We start from the raw sequence: 23456 nt of genomic DNA, 5'->3' as shown, positions 1-23456 counted from the left end.
AGGTTTGCAGATGATACCAAAATTGGAGATGTAGTGGACGGCGAAGAAGGTTACCTCAGATTGCAAGGGGAGCTTGACCAGATGGGCCAATGGGCGGAGGAGTGGCAGATGGAGTTTAATTTAGATAAATGCGAGGTGCTGCAGTTTGGAAAAGCAAATGAGAGCAGGACTTACACACATAATGGTATGGTCTTTGGGAATGTTGTTGAACAAAGAGACCTTGGAGTGCAGGTTCATAGTTTCTTCAAAGTAGAGTCGCAGGTGATAGGATAGTGAAGGAGGCATTTGGTATGCTTTCCTTTATTGTCAGACTATTAAGTACAGGAGTTGCGGCTGTACAGGCCACTTTTTGAATATTGTGTGCAACTCTGGTCTCCCTCCTATCGCTAGGATGTTATGAAACTTGAAAGGGTTCAGAAAAGATTTACAAGGATGTTGCCAGGGTTGGAGGATTTGAGCTGTAGGGAGAGGTTGAATAGGCTGGGCCTGTTTACCCTGGAGCATCAGAGGCTGAGGGGGTGACCTTATAGAGATTTATAAAATCATGAAGCGCATGGATTGAGGATATAGACAAGGTTTTTTTTCCCTGGAGTGGGAGCTGGAGAGGAACTTGGAGAGGGAGCAGAGGGATTGAGTTAGATTAGATTAGATTACTTACAGTGTGGAAACAGGCCCTTCGGCCCAACAAGTCCACACCGACCCGCCGAAGCGTAACCCACCCATACCCCTACATTTACCCCTTTACCTAACACTACGGGCAATTTAGCATGGCCAATTCACCTGACTTGCACATCTTTGGACTGTGGGAGGAAACCGGAGCACCCGGAGGAAACCCACGCAGACACGGGGAGAACGTGCAAACTCCACACAGTCAGTCGCCTGAGTCGGGAATTGAACCCGGGTCTATGGCGCTGCGAGGCAGCAGTGCTAACCACTGTGCCACCGTGCCGCCCACTAATGAGTTGTCCTCATCCACATTGGCACTAGTGACTTTGATAAGATTGGGATGGAGGTTCTGCTAAAAAGGTGTTGGAGTGAAACTAACAAGCAGAGCCCAGCCAAGGTAATAATCTGAAGATGACTCCCTGAGCCACGGGCAATATGGCTCAAAGCTTGGTCAAAGTGGAATGGGTTTTGGTTAATGGGGCACTAACATCAGACACCTATTCCAACGGGATGGGTGCCATTTGAACCTGGCAAATAGAATAAGTGGAGTTGTTGAAAAACTTGAAACTAATTAGGGAATAGGGTGAGGGGGGATGGTTCGGGGGAGGAGTACGTAGGTTTACAAACAAAGAGATATGGCAGCAATGCAGTATTTACTTTGATAATCATACCCAGATTTCATCAGGAAGGCTGCAGACTTAAGAAAACAGCAGCAAATAGCGTCAAAGCAGGGGAAAGCAGTAAAAGATTAAGATTTATGTCAAGAGTGTGGTGCTACAAAACCATAGCAGATCAGGCAACATCAGAGGGGATTTTCCTGCTCCTTGGATGTTACCTGACCTGCTGTACTTTTCCAGCACCACACTCTCGACTCTGATCTCCAGCATCTGTAGTCCTCACTTCCTCCTGGTTAAGAGTTATGGTTCTTTACTTTAACACATGCAGTATTCAGCCAAAATAAATGAATTACCAACATCCTTTGGAGAGTAAACGTACATTGAAGGCAAGTGGGGTTGGGTTTCAGGATAAGTCTTATTGCATGCATCCACATTGACATATTTGTATAATTAGTAAGGCTTAAGTTACTGAATACTACCCAATAAGTTTAGTGATTAAAAATCCTGACTTGTGTATTAATGTGATATTTTTAAGAAAGATTTAATTTAGCATTTTTTTGAGTGCCAAATATGCTCCTTCAGTGTTTAAGGGGTAAAAAAGAACACAGGAGTAAATTCTAAGGTTATGGTTGGATACATTTTGCATTTGAGCTCCTTTGTGTCTGACAATATCAATAATCAGAAGCCAAAACTGGGATACCTATTATCCAGAGTCAAAAACTCAGAGAGTCATAGGGATGTACAGAATGAAAACAGACCCTTCGGTCCAACTCGTCTATGCTGACCAGATATCCTAACCTAATCTAGTCCCACCTGCCAGCACCTGGCCCATATCCTTCCTATCCTTATACCCATACAGATGCCTTTTAAATGTTGCAATTGTACCAGCCTCCTCCACTTCTTCTGGCAGCATATTCCAAACACGCACCACCCTCTGCGTGAAAAAGTTGCCCCTTAGGTCTCTTAGGTTTCTTTTATATCTTTCCTCTCTTACCCTAAACCTATGCCCTCTACTTCTGGACTCTCCCACCCCAGGGAAAAGACCTTACCTATATCGCCTTCATGATTTTATAAACTTCTATAAGATCACCCCTCAGCTTCTGATGCTCCAGGGAAAACAGCCCCAGCCTATAGCCTCTCCTCTAATCCTGGCAACATCCTTTTAAATCTTTTCTCAACCCTTTCAAGTTTCACAACATTCTTCCGATAGGAAGGAGACCAGACTTGCATGCAATATTCCAAAAATGGCCTAACCAATGTCCTGTACAGCCACAACATGAGCTCCCAAAGTCTATACTCAATACTCTGACCAATAAAGTAAGGCATCCCAAACTCTTTCACTATTCTAGCTACCTGCGACTCCACTTTGAAGGAGCTACGAACCTGCATTCCAAGGTCTCTTTGTTCAGCAACACTCCCTTGGACCTTACCATTACGTGTATAAGTCCTGCAAAGATTTACTTCCCAAAATGCACCACTTTGCATTTATCTGAATTAAACTCCACCTGCCACTCCTCAGCCCATTGGTCTCTCTGATTGAGATCCTGTTCTAATCCGAGGTAACCTTCTTCGCTGTCCACTACACCTCCAATTTTGGTGTCATCTGCAAACTTACTAACTGTATCTCTTATGCTCGCATCCAAATCATTTATGCAAATGACAAAAAGTCGAGGACCCAGCACCAATCCTTGCGGCACTCCACTGGTCACAGGCCTCCAGTCTGAAAAACAACCCTCCACTACCACCCTCTGTCTTCTACCTTTGAGCCAGTTCTGTATCCGAATGGCTAGTTCTCCCTGTATTCCGTGAGGTCTAACCTTGTTACCCAGGGTCCCATGGGGAATCTTGTCGCACACCTAACTGAAGTCCACATAGATAACATCCACCGCTCTACCCTCATCAATCCTCTTTGTTACTTCTTCAAAAAACTCAATCAAGTTCATAAGACATGATTTCCCATGTACAAAGCCATGTTGACTATCCCTATTCAGTCCTTGCCTTTCCAGATACATGTAAATCCTATCCCTCAGAATTCACTCCAACAACTTGCCCACCACTGACGTCAAGTTGGCTTGTCCTTACCACCTTTCTTAAATAGTGGCAGCATGTTAGCCATCTCCAGTCTTCTGGCACCTCACCTCCTCTTGCAACATGTTTGAGGTGAGGGATGCCATGGTCGTCCCTGCTGATTACACTTGCAGGAAGTGCACCCATCTCCAGCTCCTCCAAGACCGTGTTAGGGAACTGGAGCTGGAGTTGGATGAACTTAGGATCATTCGGGAGGCAGAGGGGGTCATAGATTGGAGCTTTAGGGAAGTAGTAACTCCAAAGATGGCAGATAGATGGGTGACAGTGAGGGGGACTGGGAGGAAGCAGCCAGTGCAGGGACCCCCTGCGGCCGTTCCCCTCAAGAACAAGTATACCGTTTTGGATACTTTTGGGGGGGACAACTTACCAGGGGTAAGTAACGGAGCTCAGGCCTCTGGCACAGAGCCTGTCCCCGTTACTCAGAAGGGAAGGGTGGAGAAGAGCAGAGCAATAGTAATTGGGGACTCGATAGTTCGGGGCACAGATAGGCGGTTTTGTGGGAACAAGAGAGACTCACGTTTGGTATGTTGCCTCCCAGGTGCAAGGATACGTGATGTTTCTGATCGTGTTTTCCGGGTCCTTAAGGGGGAGGGGGAGCAGCCCGAAGTCGTGGTCCACATTGGCACCAATGACATAGGTAGGAGGAGGGCTGAGGATGTTAGGCAGGCTTTCAGGGAGCTAGGTTGGAAGCTCAGAGTTAGAACAAACAGAGTTGTTGTCTCTGGTTTGTTACCCATGCCACGTGATAGAGAGTCGAAGAATAGGGAGAGAGAACAGTTAAATCGTGGCTACAGGGATAGTGCAGGAGGGAGGGATTCCGGTATCTGGATAACTGGGGTTCTTTCTGGGGAAGGTGGGACCTCTATAAACAGGATGGTCTGCACCTGAACGTGAGGGGCACCAGTATCCTTGGTGGGAGGTTTGTTAGTGCTCTTGGGGGGTTTTTAAACTAACTCTGCAGGGGCATGGGAACACAGACTGTAGCTTTAGGGTGCAGGACCTGGAGTGTAGGGAGGTTAGGAACATGGCATCAATTTCAAAGGAGGGTGCCTGTAAACAGGAAAGTGGCTTGAAGTGTGTATACTTCAATGCAAGAAGTATACGAAATAAGGTAGGTGAACTTGCAGCGTGGGTTGGTACCTGGGACTTCGATGTTGTGGCTATTACGGAGACATGGGTAGAACAGGGACAGGATTGGCTGTTGCAGGTTCCAGGGTTTAAATGTTTTAGTAGGGTCAGAGGTGGGGGTAAAAGAGGGGGAGGTGTGGCATTGCTTGTCAAAGATAGTATTACAGCTGTGGAAAGGACGATGGATGAAGACTCGCCATCTGAGGTAGTTTGGGCTGAGGTTAGGAATAGGAAAGGTGAGCTCACCCTGTTAGGAGTTTTTTACAGGCCTCCTAATAGTCCTAGAATCGTAGAAGAAAGGATTGCGAGGATGATTCAGGAGAAGAGTGAAAGTAATAGGGTGGTTGTTATGGGCGACTTTAACTTTCCTGATATTGATTGGGAAAGCTATAGCTCAAGTTCGTTAGATGGGTCAGTGTTTGTCCAATGTGTGCAGGAGGGTTTCCTGACACAATATGTAGATAGGCCAACAAGAGGTGAGGCCATACTTGATTTGGTTCTGGGTAATGAACCAGGCCAGGTGTTAGAATTAGAGGTAGGTGAGCACTTTGGGGACAGTGACCACAATTCGGTGACTTTTACTCGAGTGATGGAGAGGGATAAGTGTGCACTACAGGGCAAGAGTTATAGCTGGGGGCAGGGAAATTATGATGCGGTGAGGCATGACTTAGGATGTGTGGCTTGGAAAAGTAAGCTTCAAGGCAAGGGCATAATTGATATGTGGAGCTTGTTCAAGGAGCAACTATTGAGTGTCCTTGATAAGTATGTACCCGTCAGGCAGGGAGGGAAGGGTCGTGTGAGGGACCCGTGGTTGAAGAAGGAATTGGAATCCCTTGTTAAATGGAAGAGGGTGGCCTATGTAAAGATGAGGCGTGAAGGTTCAATTGGGGCGATTGAGAGTTATAAGGTAGCCAGGAAGGACCTGAAGAGAGAGCTAAGAGCAGCAAGGAGGGAACATGAAAGGTCCTTAGTTGGTAGGATTAGGGAAAACCCTAAGGCTTTCAATAGGTATGTCAGGAATAAAAGAATGACTAGGGTAGGAATAGGTCCAGTCAAGGATAGTAGTGGGAAGTTGCGTGTGGAGGCTGAAGAGGTTGGGGAGACACTGAATGAATACTTTTCATCAGTATTCACTCAGGAACAGGACATTGTTTTCAATGTGAATACTGAGTCACAATTAAGTAGAATGGATGGCTTTGAGGTATGTGAGGGAAGAGGTGTTGGAAATTCTGGAAAGGGTGAAAATAGATAAGTCCCCTGGACCTGATGGCATTTATCCTAGGATTCTCTGGAAAGCAAGGGAGGAGATTGCAGAGCCATTGGCCTTGATTTTTATGTCCTCGTTGTCTACAGGAATAGTGCCAGAAGACTGCAGGATAGCAAATGTGGTTCCCTTGTTCAAGAAGGGGAGTAGGGATAACCCTAGTAACTATAGACCGGTGAGTCTCACTTCTGTTGTGGGCAAAGTCTGAGAGAGAATTGTAAGGGATAGGATTTATGAACATCTGGATAGGAATAATGTGATCAAGGATAGTCAACATGGTTTTGTGAAGGGCAGGTCGTGCCTCACAAACCTTATTGAATTCTTTGAGAAGGTGACAAAGGAGGTGGACGAGGGGAAAGCGGTAGATGTGGTGTATATGGATTTTAGTAAGGCGTTTGATAAGGTTCCCCATGGTAGACTACTGCAAAAAATACGGAGGTATGGCATTGAGGGTGAGTTGGAGGTTTGGATTAGGAGTTGGCTGGCTGGAAGAAGGCAGAGGGTAGTAGTTGATGGCAAAGGTTCATCTTGGAGTGCCGTCACTAGCGGTGTTCCGCAAGGATCTGTTTTGGGACCATTGCTGTTTGTCATTTTAATAAATGACCTGGAGGAGGGGTTAGAAGGTTGGGTGAGCAAGTTTGCAGATGATACGAAAGTCGGAGGAGTTGTAGACAGTGAGGAAGGATGGGGCAGGTTACAGTGGGATATAGATAAGCTGCAGAGCTGGGCAGAAAGGTGGCAAATGGAGTTCAATGTAGCTAAGTGTGAGGTGATTCACTTTGGTAAGAGTAACAAAAAGATGGGGTACTGGGCTAATGGTCAGATACTTGGTAGTGTGGATGAGCAGAGGGATCTTGGTGTCCATGTACACAGATCTCTGAAAGTTGCCACCCAGGTAAATAGTGCGGTAATGAAGGCATATGGTGTACTGGCTTTTATTGGTAGAGGAATTGAGTTCCGGAGTCCTGAGGTCATGTTGCAGTTGTATAAGACTCTGGTGCGGCCACATCTGGAGTATTGTGTGCAGTTTTGGTCGCCATACTACAGGAAGGATGTGGAGGCACTGGAACGGGTGCAGAGGAGGTTTACTAGGATGTTGCCTGGTATGGTAGGAAGATCGTATGAGGAAAGGCTGAGGCACTTGGGGTTGTTTTCATTGGCGAAAAGAAGGTTTAGGGGTGACTTGATAGAGGTGTACAAGATGATTAGGGGTTTAGATAGGGTTGACAGTGAGAATCTTTTTCCATGTATGGAGTCAGCTATTACAAGGGGGCATAGCTTTAAATTAAGGCGGGGTAGGTATAGGACAGATGTTAGGGGTATGTTCTTTACTCAGCGAGTCGTGAGTTCATGGAATGCCCTGCCAGTAGCAGTGGTGGACTCTTCCTCATTATGGGCAATTAAGTGGGCATTGGATAGGCATATGGAGGATAGTGGGCTAGTGTAGGTTAGGTGGGCTTGGATCGGCGCAACATCGAGGGCCGAAGGGCCTGTACTGTGCTGTATTCTTCAATGTTCTATGTTCTATGTTCTATGACTATTGATGAAATAAATATCTCAGTAAGGGGCCCAACAATCACTTCCCTAGCGTCCCACAGAGAGACATGATGGATGTTGAGGTTAGGGAAAGGTGTATAACTACTCTTGGGCAGAACAACATAATGAAGGAGGAAGTGTTGGATGTCTTGAAATGTATTAAGGTAGACAAGTTCTCAGGTCCAGATGGAATATATCAAGGATACAATGGGAGGCAAGGGAGGACATAGATGGTGCCTTAACAGATATCTTTGCATTCACCTTGACCTCAGGTGAGGTTCAAGAGGTATAGAGAATGCCCAATAATGTTGCTTGTTTAAGAAGGGGAACAGAGGTAATCCAGGTAATTACAGGCCAGTGAACCTGATTTCAGTGGTGGGAAGCTCTTAGAGAAGATACTGAGAGAGAGGATTTATTTACATTTGGAAATTACTGAACTTATTAGTGATAGGCCCACAAATTTGTGAGAGGAGGTTCATGTCTCACCAACTTGATTGGGTTTTCAGAGGCGGTGACAAGAATGATTGATGCTGCAAGGGCAGTGGTTATTGTCAACATGGACTTTAGTAAGGCATTTGATAAGGTACCTCATAGCAGGCTGGTGCAGAAGGTAGAGTCTCATCGGATCTAGGGTGTGCTGGCTAGGTGGTACAAAACTGGCTAGGTCACGGAAGACAGAGAGTAGTGGTGGAATGGTATTTTTTAGGATAGAAGTCATAACTAATGATGTTCTGCAGCAATCAGTGTGGGAAATATGTTTATAATATGTATATATGATGCAGAAGAAAATGTAGGTGGTCTGATTAGTAGGTTTGTGAATGACACCAAAATTGGCAGAGTTGCAAATAGTGAGGAGGACTCTCAAAGGATACGACAGGGTATAGATAGGTTGCAGGTTTCGGCAGAGAACTAGCAGATGGAGTTTAATCTGGATAAATGTGAGATGATGCATTTTGGAAGATCAAATTCAGGTGCAAATTACACAGTGATGGTAGACCCCTGGGATCTTTGACAGGTCCACAGATCCCTGAAAGTAGCAATATAGGTGGTTAAGGTGGTCAAGAAGACATGCAGCACATTTGCCTTCCTTGGCCAGGGCATCGTATTATGTTACAGTTATATCAAACTTTAATTCGGCCACATTTGGAATATTGCGTGCAGTTCTGGTCATCACACTAGCAAAAAGGTGTGGATACTTTGGAGTGGATATGGAGAAGGTGTACCAGGATATTGTCTGATCCCGAGGATTTTAATTATGAAGACTGGTTTGACAAACTCGGATTGTTTTCACTGGAAAGACAGAGGCTGAGGACTGACATGATAAAGGTCTACAAAATTATACGGGGCTTAGATTGGATAGTCAGAGGCTCTTTTCCCATGGTGAAAGGCCAACTACAAGAGCTCACAGGTTGAAGATGAGAGGGGGAAAGATTAGGGGATTGGTGCGGGGAAAGGTTTTCACACAAAGAGTGGTAGGTGCCCTGATCACACTGCCAGTGGAGGTGGTAGAAGCAGGCACATTGTCAACATTTAAGTCACATCTTGATAAGACATGTGAACGGGAAGTGAATAGAGGGATAGGAACAGCACATGGGCAATAAGTAGCGGATATAAATAAGGAATAGGAATTGACTCAGGCTTGTGGGCCAAATTGTCTGTTCCTGTGCTGTATTGATCTTTGTTCTCTTTATCCTTTGAATGTTAGCCTTTTTTGAAAGAGCAATGGAGAAAAACGAATAGGGAGTACCCTTCCTTCCTTGACTACACTGGGGATAGACTGACCACCAATATCCATTCAAGACCCACCAACTCCTACATTTACCTCACCTCACTTCCTGGTCCCTGCAAGGATTCCATTCCCTTCTCAGAGTTGCTCTAACTCCATGACATTCGTTTTGATGATGCCATCTTTCACTGGGCTGCCTCCACACGACATCCTTTTTCCTCAGTTAAGGACTTCACCCTCCACATTGTGATGGACCAGGTCCTCAGCTGTGTCCAACCTATCTATCACACTTCTGACCTCACCACTTCTGTCCCTTCCCAGAACAACTATAAGGCCATCCCACTAGACTCCGCATTCAAAGGATCACCCTCTGCCATTTCTGCCACCTCTAGCCGGTTGTCACCATCAATCACATCTACTGTTCTCTCCCCTCTACTGTCAGCATTCTGCAAGGACCATCTCCTCCGTGATATCCTGGTCCATTCCTCCATTACTCCCAACACTTTTTCATTACCCCATGGCACCTTTCCATGCAGAAAGTGTAACACAGTCACCTCCTCCATCCTCACTGTCCCAGGCTCCAAACCCACCTTCCAGGTGAAACAGCATTATACTTGCAATTCTAGTCTACTCCTTTTCTTGACAACATTCATTATTTTGACCTCAACTGCTTAGGACAGAATATTCTAAAGGCTCACTATTTTCCAATCCTAATTTCTTAGACTGGGTCCTCTGGTTCTAGATTCTGGACTTCCCAGTTGTCAGGAAATTCCTTCTTACATTTACTCTGTCTCATGATAGAATCAGAATTTTACACTAGTGAAGGAGGTCATTCAGCCCATCATGTTTGTATCAACTCCTGAACGATCTATTCAGCTAGACCCACTCTCCAGTCCTATATCCATAACCCTCTAAATTCATCCCTATCAGATTAGATTAGATTACTTACAGTGTGGAAACAGGCCCTTCGGCCCAACAAGTCCACACCGACCCGCCGAAGCGCAACCCACCCATACCCCTACATTTACCCCAACACTACGGGCAATTTAGCATGGCCAATTCACCTGACCCACACATCTTTGTGACTGTGGGAGGAAACCGGAGCACCCGGAGGAAACCCACGCAGACACTGGGAGAATGTGCAAACTCCACACAGTCAGTCGCCTGAGTCGGGAATTGAACCCGGGTCTCTGGCGCTGTGAGGCAGCAGTGCTAACCACTGCGCCACCGTGCAAATATATATCCAGCTCTCTTTTGAAATCCCATAAGGAATCCACCTCCACCACTCTCCCAGGCAGTGCATTCCAAATCCTAACAACTCTCTGAGTAAAGACGTTTCTCCTCATCACCCTCATAGCTCTCTTGCTGGCAATCTTGAAATTGTGACCCCAAGTTACTCACAAACCAACTAATGGAAACAGAATATCCTTCTTTATTCTCTCAAACATTTTCATAATTTTGAGTACCTCAATACGGTCATGTCTCTGCTCCAAGGACAATAAGCCCAATCTCTCTAATCTTTCCTTGTATCTAAAATCCCTAATTTCTGGCATCAGTCTAGAAAATTTCCTTTGAACTCTGTCCAGAGTTTTAACATCCTTTCTTAAATAAGGTGCCCAGAACTGAACACAATACTCCAAATATGGTCTAACTAATGAATTGTAGAGGTGTAGCATAACTTCCTTGTTTTTATAATCTATGCCTCAATATATAAACTCAAGGATCTTATAAGCCTTTTAGCAACTGATACAACTTGCTTGGCCATCTTCAGAGAACCATGCACAGGAGTACCGAGGTTCCTCTACTCTGTACTCTCCTCAAAGTTGTACCATTGAGGCCTGTACTGTCTCGCTGTATTTCTTCTATCACATTTCTCTGTATTGAAATTAATCTGGCAGGTGTCTATCCATTTGGCCAACTTTTCAATGTCCCTCTGAAGTCATTCAGCATCATCCTCATAATTCACTATTCTCCCCATAGAATCATAGAGTCACAAAGATGTACAGCACGGAAAAGGACCCTTCGGTCCAACTCGTCTATGCCGACGAGATAACCAAACCTAATCTAGTTCCATTCTGCAGTACTTGGCCCATACCCTTCTAAATCCTTCCTATTCATATACCCATCCAGATGCTTTTTAAATGTTGTTTTGTACCAGCCTCCACCACTTGCTCTGACAGCTCATTCTATACACGCACTGCCCTCTGCATTAAAAAGTTGCCCCTTAAGTCCAGTTTGAATTTTTCCCCCTCACCCTAAACCCATCAGCAAATTTAGACTTTATACCTTCAACACCCATTTCCAAATTGTTCATACACATCATTCAGAAAAAGCAAGGATCCCAATACCTTGTGAACACCACTTTCAATTTGTCTTCATCTAATCTTACACTCTGTTTTCTATTTTTTAGCAACTTCTAATCCATGCTGCCAAGGACCTATCAATTTCAAATATTACTAAATTGCAACCAACCTGCCGTGTGGCACAGTATCAAATGATTTCTGAAAGTCCAAACATGCAACATCCAAAGCACTACCCTCATCCACTGCCTGGGTCATTTCTTCAAAGAACACAATTAACTTGGTCAGACATGGCCTGCCCTTGACAAAGCCATGTTGACTGTCTAATGTTAGCTTATTTTTCTCTCCATGTATATTTATCTTACCTTGTATTATGGTCTCCATCAGTTTCTGCACTATTGATGTCAAGTTGACAGCTCTGTAGTTTCCTTGGTTATCCTTTGCCTATTTCTTAAGCACCAGTGTCACATTTGCAATCATTCATTCCCCCTGGACTAATCTTGCATTCAGAGACACTTCTAAAATTTCTATCAATGACTCTGCAGTTTGCTCCCTTGCCTCTCTCAGCAATTGAGAATGTATCCCATCTAGGCCTGGCAACCCCTCCACCTGGAATGTTGCCAGCCTTGTTAGCACCTCTTCTTTATTTATCACCAAACTGCTCAGTTGCTCAACACCCATATTTTCAACTGGGCCATTGTCACCATTTTCTAATTTAGCAAAGACAGAAGCAAAGTATTCATTTCATACCCTGTTCTCCAGTGAGCAGCTTACCCTGCCTGTTCCTTATGGGCCCCACTCTATCCCTCATTAATCTTTTACTATTAATATATATTTTAACTATATGTTTAAAGAACACTTTGCCACTTTACTATCAGTCCTGTTAGAATGTAACAGGTTTCTATTGATATTCCTCTTATTCTTCTAAACTTCAATGAACATAGTCCTAACTGCTGAGAGACCATGGTCTCTCTTCATCCAGAAATCCTGCCATCCCAGGAATTAATCTGGTAAAGCTTTGTTGTACTGCTTCCACAGCCAGACTATCTTTCCTCAGTTAAGGAGACCAAAACGGCACACAACATTCCAGAAGTGGTCTCAGCCAAGTCACTGCTCCTGTTCTTGAATCCGCTCACTATGAATACCAACAGACCATTCATTGTCTACTGCCCCTGAAAAACTACTTTTACTGCATGGTTTACAAGAACACCCAGGTCTCCTTATTAGAAAAAGGATACAGTTGCATTCAAAGCGGAATAGGAATATGTACTTGACTATGTTCAGGAACAACAGGGAAAATTGGACAGGGTAGGCCTGTGACTGATGGAGTCAAGATTAGAATGGTGCTGGAAAAGTACAGCAGGTCAGGCAGCAGCTGAGGAGCAGAGAAGTTGACGTTTCGGGTAGGAGCCCTTCCTCAGGCCATTCCTGACGAAGGGGTCCTGCCCGAAACATCGATTTTCCTGCTCCTCGGATGCTGCCCGACCTGTTGTGTTTTTCCAGCACCACTCTAATCTTGACTCTGATCTCCAGCATCCGCAGTCTTCACTTTTGCCCTGTGACTGATGGAGTTTAGAAAAATGAACCATGATTTTGTGGAAACATAAGAATCTGTGGGAACATGGTAGAGTAAAAACTAGAAGATATTTCCTTTTTGGGGGGGGTTCAGACCTCAGGAACGGTGTTTAAGATTAACGTATCCCTTTTAAGATGGAAATTAGGTGTAATTTTGTCTGACTGAGGAATCATCTTTCTAAGAAAGCAGCGGAGGGTGTGTAATTGAATTTTTCAAGGTAATATACAATTGAGTTTTGATTTGAAGGAGTTAGGGGCTATTGGGGTTTGGGTTGGGGTGGAGCAAGATAGGTTGTGTTGGGCTGAGACCATAACCGGATCAGCCATGACCTTATTGAATGCTAGAGCATACTTGAAGGGCTGAATGTCTTACTCCTGCTCATAAGTTCTAACTCAAGGAGTCTGTGTATAAGATAATGGGTTTGCCATAACATATCCAAGTATAGGTATTGGATCAGTGTTGGAAATCACCAGTGGGCCTTAGGAGAAACTCAACCAAAGTGAGAAATTTTGTGGAAACTCCTTTCAGAAGGGATCATACAGTCATCAAGTCATACATCACAGAAATGGGCCATTCAACCAGTCCATGCTGACTATGTTTCCCAAACACAGTCCCATTTGCCTGTGTTTTGTCCATATCCCTCTAAACCTTTCCTGTTCGATGTACTTGTCCAAATGTCTTTGAAATGTCGTAATTGCACCAGACTCCATCACTTCCTCTGGCAGTTTGTTCCACATATAAACTAACCTCTGTGTGAAAAAGTTGCCACTCATGTCCTTTTTAAATCTTTTTCCTCACACCTTAAAACTGTGCCCCCTAGTTTTGAACTCCCCCATCCTCGGGGGAAAAAAAAAGAACCTTTGCTGTTCACCTTATCTATGCCCTTCATGGTTTAATAAATCTCTGTAAGTTCATCCCTCAATCACCCACACGCCAGTGAAAAAAGTCCCAGCCTATCCTAACAGAGAGTGAGAGAAGTATTCTGTGAGTATCTATGGTTACAGTGGTTCAGGTTGAATGGGCAATCAGAATTGAAGTCATATAGCTGCCAGGCAGATTTGCTTGTACATTAGTTAAACTGACTAAGATAAAAGCTTAAAGTATATCGTGAGTTGAGAGACTAGCTTCAAGAGATTGGGAAACAAGGGATAAGCTCCAAGGAACCACGAAGAGAAAACCCCAAAGATTAATTTATAGCTTTAAGTTAAGGGGTGATAGGTATAGGATAGATGTTAGGGGTAGATTCTTTACTCAGCGAGTCGTGAGTTCATGGAATGCCCTGCCAGTAGCAGTGGTGGACTCTCCCTCTTTATGGGCATTTAAACGGGCATTGGATAGGCAAATGGAGGATAGTGGGCTAGTGTAGATTAGGTGGGCTTAGATCGGCGCAACATCGAGGGCCAAAGGGCCTATACTGCGCTGTATTTTTCTATGTTCTATGTTCTATCCTGATGTCTACAGAATTGTATACTGACACATACACTAAGTTGTGCCACAAATAGGAGAAGGTTAAGTCTTAATCTTATTAGAACATAGAACATTCCACATTGTAGGAATTCTAATTCTAATTCAACTGTACAGCACAGCAACGGGCCCTTCGGCCCACAACATTGTGCCCAGCGTGGCTCCAACTGAAACTAACCCCTTCTGCCTGCCCTTGTTCTAAGTCCTTCCATTTATTGTCCAATAAATCCTGTTAGTTTGCATTATTAACTGTGTTTGCATTTTACAACTGTGGATGCTGGGAATCTAAAGCAACAAATGAAATTGCTGGAAAAATCCAACAGATCTGTCAGCATCTATGGAGAGAAAGCAGGATTAACTTTTTGAATCTAATGACCCTTCTTCACAATGGGTCCCTCTTTATCCATGACACTTATTCTGGGCTTTAGTTTGGAGTTTACATCCCATACACATTATCATAGGCTTTATGTCATATAAACAAATAAAATCATTTGCATTAACTGCGTTTTTTCAATTGACTTGAATGCAATTTCACAACATTTTTGGTGTTACATTTGCATCAATGAACCAAATAAAAAGATACAATCCCTAATGTTATTTGTCTATTCAGAGACTGCAGTAGAAAGGTAAGAAAAGGGTTGAATTTGTGAATAAATGTCTCATTTTCTTTGCCTGCTGTTAAACAAGTGAAAAGTAATGTATTTTCTTTTTTGCTGAAATGTCTATTGTTAGCCATTGGATTTCTACAATTCTGGATTTATCTAATCAAATATTGAAAATATTTTTCCTTCCAAAAGTTAAATCTTCGCCTGTAAGTTTATCCCTGTTTTTAGAAGAATTTTTGAGGCTTATACATTATGATCAATGATCTCTCACTTTGGTAAAACCAGTAGACATGACATTATGAAACTAGTGATGAAGTAAGTGCATTTAATTTTTTTAAAAACAGGCATGCATTGAACAAGTTTACTTTCGTTTACTGAATTCCTACTTGCTTCTTGGTCATGTTTCCTCTGCTTTGCAATTTTGCTTTCTACCTTCCTATCTTTCATTTCCATTGTTGTTTCCTTCCTTGTATCCTTCCCACTCAGATCCCAAGCCCCTGCCATTCTTGTTTAAACCCTTCCCCACTGCTCTAGTAAATACTCCCACATGGATTTTGATCCCAGTCCTGCTGCTGTGTGACCTGTCAACTTGTCCAACTTCATCAAAATTGATCCCAATGTCGTAAGAATTTAAATCCCTTCCTTCTCCATCATTCTCTCAACTATGCATTCAACTGGTCTGGGTAATCCAATCCAAGATGGAGGTCGGGAAAAATTTCTGGCTGAAACAGGCTGCTCCTTTATTTGAGGTATTTTAGATGTTGGAGGTGATTTCCTCGAATTTTAGGAGCAGCAACTACTGCAACTAACGCAAAGGATTTTATTTATTTATATGGCATAAAGCCTATGATAATGTGTATGGGATATGAACTCTATACTAAAGCCCAGAATAAGTGTCATGGATAAAGAGGGACCCATTGTGAAGAAGGATCATTAGATTAAAAAAGTTAATCCTACTTTCTTTCCATAGATGCTGACAGACTTGTTGGATTTCTCCAGCAATTTATGTTTTTGTTTTATATGATGTTGCATTGTTTTGGAACTTTGGAGAAAAAAAAGTCAAAACAACGGCACTTTTAAAAGTGTGAGGAACAGACAAAGGCGAGGTCAGTGCAGGAGAGTGTGTGTGTGTGTGAGAGAGAGAGAGAGAGGGAGAGAAAACCATACTGCTAACTGACAGAGCAGTGAACCTGCGCAGTTACTGTCTTTACTGTTGAATTCATGTATCGCTAGACATCAGAGTGCACCTGGGAAAATTAACAAACAGTGACATTCACAACTGATCTTGGAGGAACCTGTTTGGGAAAGGTCACAACACAGAGACAGATAAGTGAATAGTTTTAAGTGTGGCCTTAGGGTTTGCTGTAAGTCTGCTGTAGTGAATACAGTGGGTTCTTTCCTGATTATATGTTTTATTGAGATATGTCTCTTGATTAAACTTAAAAATAAAAACGATAAGTATTAAGTAAGCCTGGAGAAGTGTTTGTAGAGGAATAAGAATGGGCTATTTTCTGGATCTGCAGATTGGAAAAAGCAAAAATGGCCCTTAGTAGAATGATATGCTCTTCTTGTCGGATGTGGGAGTTTAGGGAGAGTTTACATGTTACTGAGGATTATATCTACAATAAATGCCGTTGGCTGTTCTATTCTCTTTTTCCAGAATTCTCTACCCTGTAGCGCTGAGTGTAATCCTAATATTACTACCTTTTGAGATCAAGCTTTTTAATTTTTTTAGATTCAATCCCCTACAGTGTGTAAACAGGCCATTTGGCCCAACAAGTGCACACCGTCTCTCCAAAGGCTACCCACGCAGACCCATTTCCCTCTGACTCATGCACCAAACACTATGGGCAAGTTAGCATTGGCTAATTCACCTGACCTGCACAGCTTTGGATTGTGGGAGAAAACCGGAATACCCCGAAGAAACCAACATAGACACTGGGAGAATGTGCGACCTCCGCACAGGCAGTCACCCGAGGTTGGAATCAAACCCACGTCCCTGGCACTGTAAGGCTGCGGTCTAACCACTGAGCCACCGTGCCACCCTATTTATTTCCTAGCTCTCTATATTCTGCTTGCAAGACCTCTTTCCTCTTCTTTTACCAAACCAGACCAAAACTGCTGGCTATTTTCCCTCGCCTTTCAGAATGGCATTCTTGACCCTGGCACCAGGGAAGGAACACACCCTCCAGATTCCACTTGCTTGCAGTCGCAAAAGGAACAAGTAAGTTAGCGGGCAGGAACAACAAGCCAATGCAAAGGCAAGTAGCATGTTCCCCTTTGTTATAAGTGGATTGGAGCACAAAAATGAACATCTAACAATGATTGTACAGAGCACTGATGAGACCAGACTTGGAATAGTGTGTGCATTTGGTATGATGAAAGGCTGGGAAAATTGAGCCTATGTCTGCAACTTTAGAAAAATGAGAGTTGATTTCATCGAAACATGCAAGATTTTGAGATGATTTTTCACAGTGAACATCGTTTTCCTTTGCTGGGAATTCTAGAAGGTAGGCACACAGTCTCACGAAAGGTGGCTATTTGTGTTGAAATGAGGAGAAATTTCTTCCCTCAGAGTTTTGAATCTTTGGAAACCTCAAGTTTACAGAGTCATGTATCATTGTATATTCCAGGCTGAGATAGAGACATATTTGGGGTCTCTGGGAATGAGAGAATGCTGAGAGAGGAGGTGGGAGAGGGAGGAAGTGGAGATTGAATGGAAGAAAGGTATTGAATATGTTGAATGGTGAAGCAGGCATGTAAGATCTTATGGTCAACTCCTGCTGCTATGTCTTATATGCTTATGAGCAAAGTCCTGAGGGAACATTCTCCCCCCATTAATTTATCTGCTCCATAAGCTAAACGTGCAGAAGTAGACCATTTGGCCCATCTGCACTGCCATTCAATGTGATCATAGGTAATCTGATGATCCTCAGCTTAACTTTCCTGCCTTATCCACATAAGCCTTGATCCCCTGACTAAGTAAAACTCTTTCTCAGCCTCTAACATACCTAATGACATAGTGATGATGGCTATCTGTGATAAAGAATTCTACAGACTTCTGTGAGAGAAAAACATCCCCCTCATCGCTATCTTAAATGTGCGACTCCTAACTCTGAGATTATACCTTCTGACCTGAAACTTTCCCACACACAATCTCACTGTGCCTACCCTGTCAGGGCCCCTCATAGGAATCTAAGGTCTCCTGTCATTCTTCTAAACTCCACTGATTACAAGCCCAAATGATTCAATCTTTCAAAGTCAGAGAGTCATACACCATGGGAGAGACCCTTCGGTCCAACCAGTCCATGTCAACTATAATCTCAAACTAAACTCGTCCCACACTTGGCCTAAATCCCTCCAAACATTTCTTATTCATGTGCTTATCTAAATGTCTTCTAAACATGTTTTTAAGCATCTTTGGAGGGTCGGTGTGACTCGATAGGCCGAATGGCCTGCGTCCAAACTGTTGGGATTCTATAATTGTATGACATTTGATCCCTTGAGCCTGCTTTGCAGTTCAATGAGAATATGGTTGACCTGACTCAACCCTCCCTCTTACCCCAATAAACATTGTAACTCTACCTGTATTCACCACTTCCTCTGGAAGTTCAATCCACACACAAACCACAGACTCTCTGTAAAATAATTGCCCCTCCACCCCGTGACTTTTTAAAATCTTTCTCCTCTCACCTTAAAAACATGCCCCCTTGTCTTGAAATCCCCCACCTTAGGGAAAAGACACCTGCCATTCACTTTATCTGTACCCCTCATGATTTTATAAATCTCTGTAAGGTCACCCCACAATCTCCTACTCTTGAGGGAAAAATGTCTCATCCAATCCAACATTTCCTCATAACTCAAACTCTCCATTCCCAGCAACATCCTGGTAAATCAGATGAATACTATCCTTCCTATAACAGAGCGACCAGAACTGGACACAGTATTCCTGAAGAGGCCTCACCAACATCCTGTACAACTTCACAACAAAATTCATTCATGCCTGGAATTTAGCTAGCAAAACATCTCTGGTCTGACTTCAATGTCAGTATATCTTTCCTTAGATAATGGCCCAGAACTACTCAGTCTTCCAGGTGTGGTCTGATTAGCACCTTGTATAGATTTAATATTAATTCCCCATTTTCATATTTTGAAATAAAAAAAGTCCATTTGCCTTCCCTAGTTCCTGCTGAGCTTTGATAATGTGCTAATTGGCAGACATGAGACTTAATTTGTAGTCTTAAAAGCACCAAAAGGTAGAAGTTCTTCAGTTGACTTTTGCAATATTCTTGAAATTGATCATTTTGAACCTTCAAGACAACCTCAATATTCAAGTCAGACCTATCCCACCTCTCTGTGTCTCCATGTAGTTCAGCAATGACTTCTGGTTGAACAGCTTGTTTACATGTTTCCATGCAATACCCTGGCTGGGCTTTTCAGTCTCTGCTGATGTTATCTGGCCAGTTTATGTTTGTAACATTATGCATTACATTTCCAGCACATGCAGTATTTTGGTTTACTTCACTCACAAACATATATAAAATGAACTTATCAACTTGATGTAGAAGTGGGGCATTTGGGGTTACACAGTGGCTCAGTGCTGCTTTACAGCACCAAGGACCCGGGTTCAATTCCACCCACAGGTGACTGTCTAAATGGGTTTGCTCCAGTTTCCTCCCACAGTCCAAAGATGTACAGATTAGGTGGAGTGGCCATGCTAAGTTACCCACAGTATCCAGGGATGTACAGGTGAGGTGAATTAGCCATGGGACATACAGAGATAAGGTTGGGGGTTGGGGGTTGGGGGTTGGGGGTTGGGGGTTGGGTCTGGGTGGGATGCTCTTCAGAGGGTCGATGTAAACTCAATAGGGTAAATGGCCTGCTTCCACACTGTAGAGATTCTATGAATGTATGGCATTTGATCCCTTGGGCTTGCTTTGTCGTTCAATGAGAGTATGGTTGACCTGACTCAACCCTCTCTCTTACCCCAATAACCTCTGAATCTATTGTTCGTCAGGGATCTATCTATTTCCATCTTAAGATAATTCAGAGACCCTGCCTCCAGTGTTTTCTGGGGAAAAGAATTTCAAAGACTCATGACCTCCTGAGTGAAAATATTTTTCTTTGTCTCAGTCTTAAGTGGAAGACCAGAAATGACACTACTAAACAGTAGAACAAACCTAAGGAGTATATAAGTCCGTTCCTAATTCTGCTCCTCTTAACAATGAAAAAGCTTGACTTGCACGAGAAACAAAACAGAAAGCTCATTTCTGGATCGAGCCTTTGAAAGCAGTATTTGCTGGGAGACTGCTTCATCGCAATGGTTCAAACACCCTCCAGTTATTAGAAGAGTATGCCCTCAAGTTACGCAATTTAATAGAAAAGGTGAGCAAACAGTCAGCCAGAATGAAATAGGCAGACATTTTCAGCCATAAAAATAACAGCTTCCTTTTACTTTGTAATCACTTCCCCTTTTCTAAAACTTTCAGTTCACAAATATGATAGTGTTAACAAGGGAAAATGTTTAAAGTCAGTATTTTGGTTGTCAGGATGTAAACCTTTCCTTTCTAGTGTAGACCTTTCCTTTCTAATGTAAACACTTTGAACAAAAACTACAAGGCTTGATTTTCATTCCTGCTGTAATTTGTATTTCTCTGCAAACAGCAATCAAAGCTTTAAGTGCCCTATAACATTTCTATTGAAATTAAACTATAAGGCGTACTCACCTGATAGATTGCCCTCTCACTGCAGCAAACCAGTACCAGCTTCATCTAACCAGTAGCTCATTCCATGCAGCGACTTTATTCTAGAATGAGATGCCCTGTGACGTAGGGAAGCTGCCACACATGCTCACTGGGTCCTAGTGCCTGCCTCGTTCACATACCTTTCCTGCTGTTTTGTTTAATCAGTTGGCATTTTCTGCCTGACTGAGAGACGTGGAATCAGTCAGTGATAGCCAGTACCGTGCCCTTCATGCCGTCCAACCTCTCCAGTGACCCCACGCATCCCCCCCTCCTCCCAAATCCAGCTTCACATGCCCTGTGCTCACTCCCTCTTGCTGATTCAGGCCCTCTGCCTAGGGCGCAATGCCAACCCCCCTGCCATTGTTCCTGCTGAAACAGCCCACAACCAGGGAAAGAACAAGACCCCATTAAGGACCAATCCGTGTGTGTGATGGCAGAGTGCTTAATGAGGAGAAACAATAGCCTAATGGCATTATCGCTGGATTGTTAATCCAGAGACCCTGGTAATGTTCCAGGGACCTGAGTTTGAATTCCACCATGGGATTATTCTAATTCTATCTGGAATTAAGAGTCTAATGATGACTATGAATCCATTGTTAATTGTTGGAAAGCCCCATCTGGTTTACTAATGTCCTTTAGGGAAGGCAACGGCCATCCTTACCTGGTCTGGTCTACATGTGACTCCTGACCCACAGCAATGTGGTTGACTCTTAACAGCCCTCTGGGCAATTAGGAATGGGTAATTAACACTGGTCTAGCCAGTGACGCCCTCATCCAATGAATTAAAAAACTGTCTTTACCCAGAAGGAGAATGGAGATACAGAGTTGGAGAAGAGGGATTGTGAGGATCTTGAGCAGTTTGACAGGGACAGTGAGGAAGCATTGGAAGCTTTGATGAGCTTCAAAGTGGAGAAATCCCCAGGTCCCAGATGAGTTATATCCCAGGCTTCAGTGGTAGACATGAGAGGAAATTACAGGGGCTCTGCCCAAATGTTTAGGGAGTGCCACGATGTCTCAGTGTGGCCAGGGACCCGGGTTTGATTCCAGCCTCGGGCAACAGTCTGTGTGGAGTTTGCACATTCTTCCCGTGTCTGTGTACATTTCCTCTGGGTGATCTGGTTTCCTCCCACAATCCAAAGGTGTGCAGGGTATGTGGATTGGCATCACTCAAATTATCTGTAGTGTCCAGGGATGTACAGGCTATGTGGATTATCCATGGGAACTGCAGGGTTACAGGGATAGAGTAGGGGGTGGGTCTGGGTGAGATGGTTTTTGGAGAGGTGGTGAAGACTTGATGCGCTGAATGGCTTCCTTCTGCACTGGAGGGATTCTATGATTCTCTGGCCAGAGGGGAGAGACTGGAGGACAATGAATGCAGTTCCATTTTACAAGGAGGATGATAAAGATAAACCAGGGGATTACAGACCAGTTAGTCTTACATCATTGGTGGGGAAACAATTGGAGAAAATTACAAAGGGGAATTAATTTTCACTTGAAGAGTAAGGTTTGATCAGGGTTTGACAGCGTGGCTTTGTCAGAGGGAGATCATGCCAAACAAATTTGATTGAATTTTCTGAGGAGGTGACCAGCATGTAGATAAGGGTAGCCATGATGTGGAGGTGCGAGTGTTGGACTGGGGTGGACAAAGTCAGAAGTCACATGACACCAGGTTATAGTCCAACAGGTTTATTTGAAATCACAAGCTTTCAAAGGGCTATTCTTTCATCAGGTGAAATCTGAGGGCAGCACAGTTGATATAACTCATGTATATTTTAGCAAAGCCTTTGACAATGTCTCAAAAGCACATAGGATTCAAGGTGACTTGGCAAACTGGGGAATACAACAGTAGTGGTAAGAGACAAAGGGTAGAAGGCTGTTTATGTGACTGAAGCATGGTGTCCCATGATGTATCCTAGGGGCCAGTGCTGGGTCCCTTATTATTTGTGATGTATATAAACGATACTGAAGAGAATGTGGGGCTTTATGATAAGTGTGGATGACATGAAGATTGTTGGGTGGTTAACAGTGAGGAACAAGGTCTTAAATTACAAGACGATAAAGACAGATTAGACAGATGGACACGTCAGTGCCAGATGGAATCCTATCCTGATAAATGTGAAGTGATTTGAAAGAAGAAACAAGACAGGGGAGTAGTCAATAACCAGCAGGATACCAGGAAGCTCAGATGAACAGAGAGATCTTCAGGATGCTTGTCCATGGATCCTGGAAGGTAGCAGATCAGGTTAATAGAATCATTAAGAAGGCGTATGGGACACTTGCCTTTATCAATCAAGGCATAGGTTATTAGAGCAGGGAGGTTATCTTGGAGCACAAAAGGATTTTAGTTAGGCCACAGCTGGAGTACTCACAATTCCACATTACCATCGAATTCAAATTGCACCATCTACCATGACAGGATTTGAACCCAGAACATAAATCTCTGGATTAACAGTCCAGTGATATTGGCAATAGACCATCACCTCCCCTGATAAAACAATGAAGGATATATTACTAAAAAGCTTCCTGAAGGCTCTTCATCATTGGGCCACAACTTCCCTGCCCAATACTATTTCTGAGACCAGCTTAATCAGAGAGCACAATGTTCTGGCACACCTCATGAAAGATTACAGAGGAGGAAGGAACATTTCCTTTGGTGAATAAGAAACAATGGTCTGTTTTGTTTTGAACACTCTTTATAGAGTGTTCATGTTGTTGTTCAATGTCGGACACCACCACTCTCTG

At 43.6% G+C, this 23456-nt stretch overlaps 1 pseudogene across 4 annotated transcripts in view; it reads right to left on the bottom strand.

Annotated features, from left to right (window-relative positions):
* Nucleotides 1-20762, bottom strand: part of LOC122552626 (N-acetyllactosaminide beta-1,3-N-acetylglucosaminyltransferase 4 pseudogene) — an 80394-nt pseudogene extending 59632 nt beyond the window's left edge. For 2 of the 4 annotated variants that reach the window (XR_015758515.1, XR_015758513.1), the window contains exon 1: nucleotides 20697-20710. The product of XR_015758515.1 is annotated as an N-acetyllactosaminide beta-1,3-N-acetylglucosaminyltransferase 4 pseudogene, transcript variant X4 (transcript). Of the gene's footprint in view, nucleotides 1-20696 lie in introns of all 4 variants that reach the window. The other 2 variants (XR_015758514.1, XR_015758518.1) reach the window with 2 other exon arrangements.
* Between the last annotated feature and the right edge of the window lie 2694 nt (nucleotides 20763-23456).

Source organism: Chiloscyllium plagiosum, unplaced genomic scaffold (genome assembly GCF_037043375.1).
Source record: "Chiloscyllium plagiosum isolate Xiang-an unplaced genomic scaffold, Cpla_swu_hap1 HiC_scaffold_1, whole genome shotgun sequence".
Taxonomy (NCBI): Eukaryota; Metazoa; Chordata; class Chondrichthyes; order Orectolobiformes; family Hemiscylliidae; genus Chiloscyllium; species Chiloscyllium plagiosum.
Note: the sequence above shows the minus strand (reverse complement) of the source record. Positions and strands in the feature narration are given on the sequence as shown.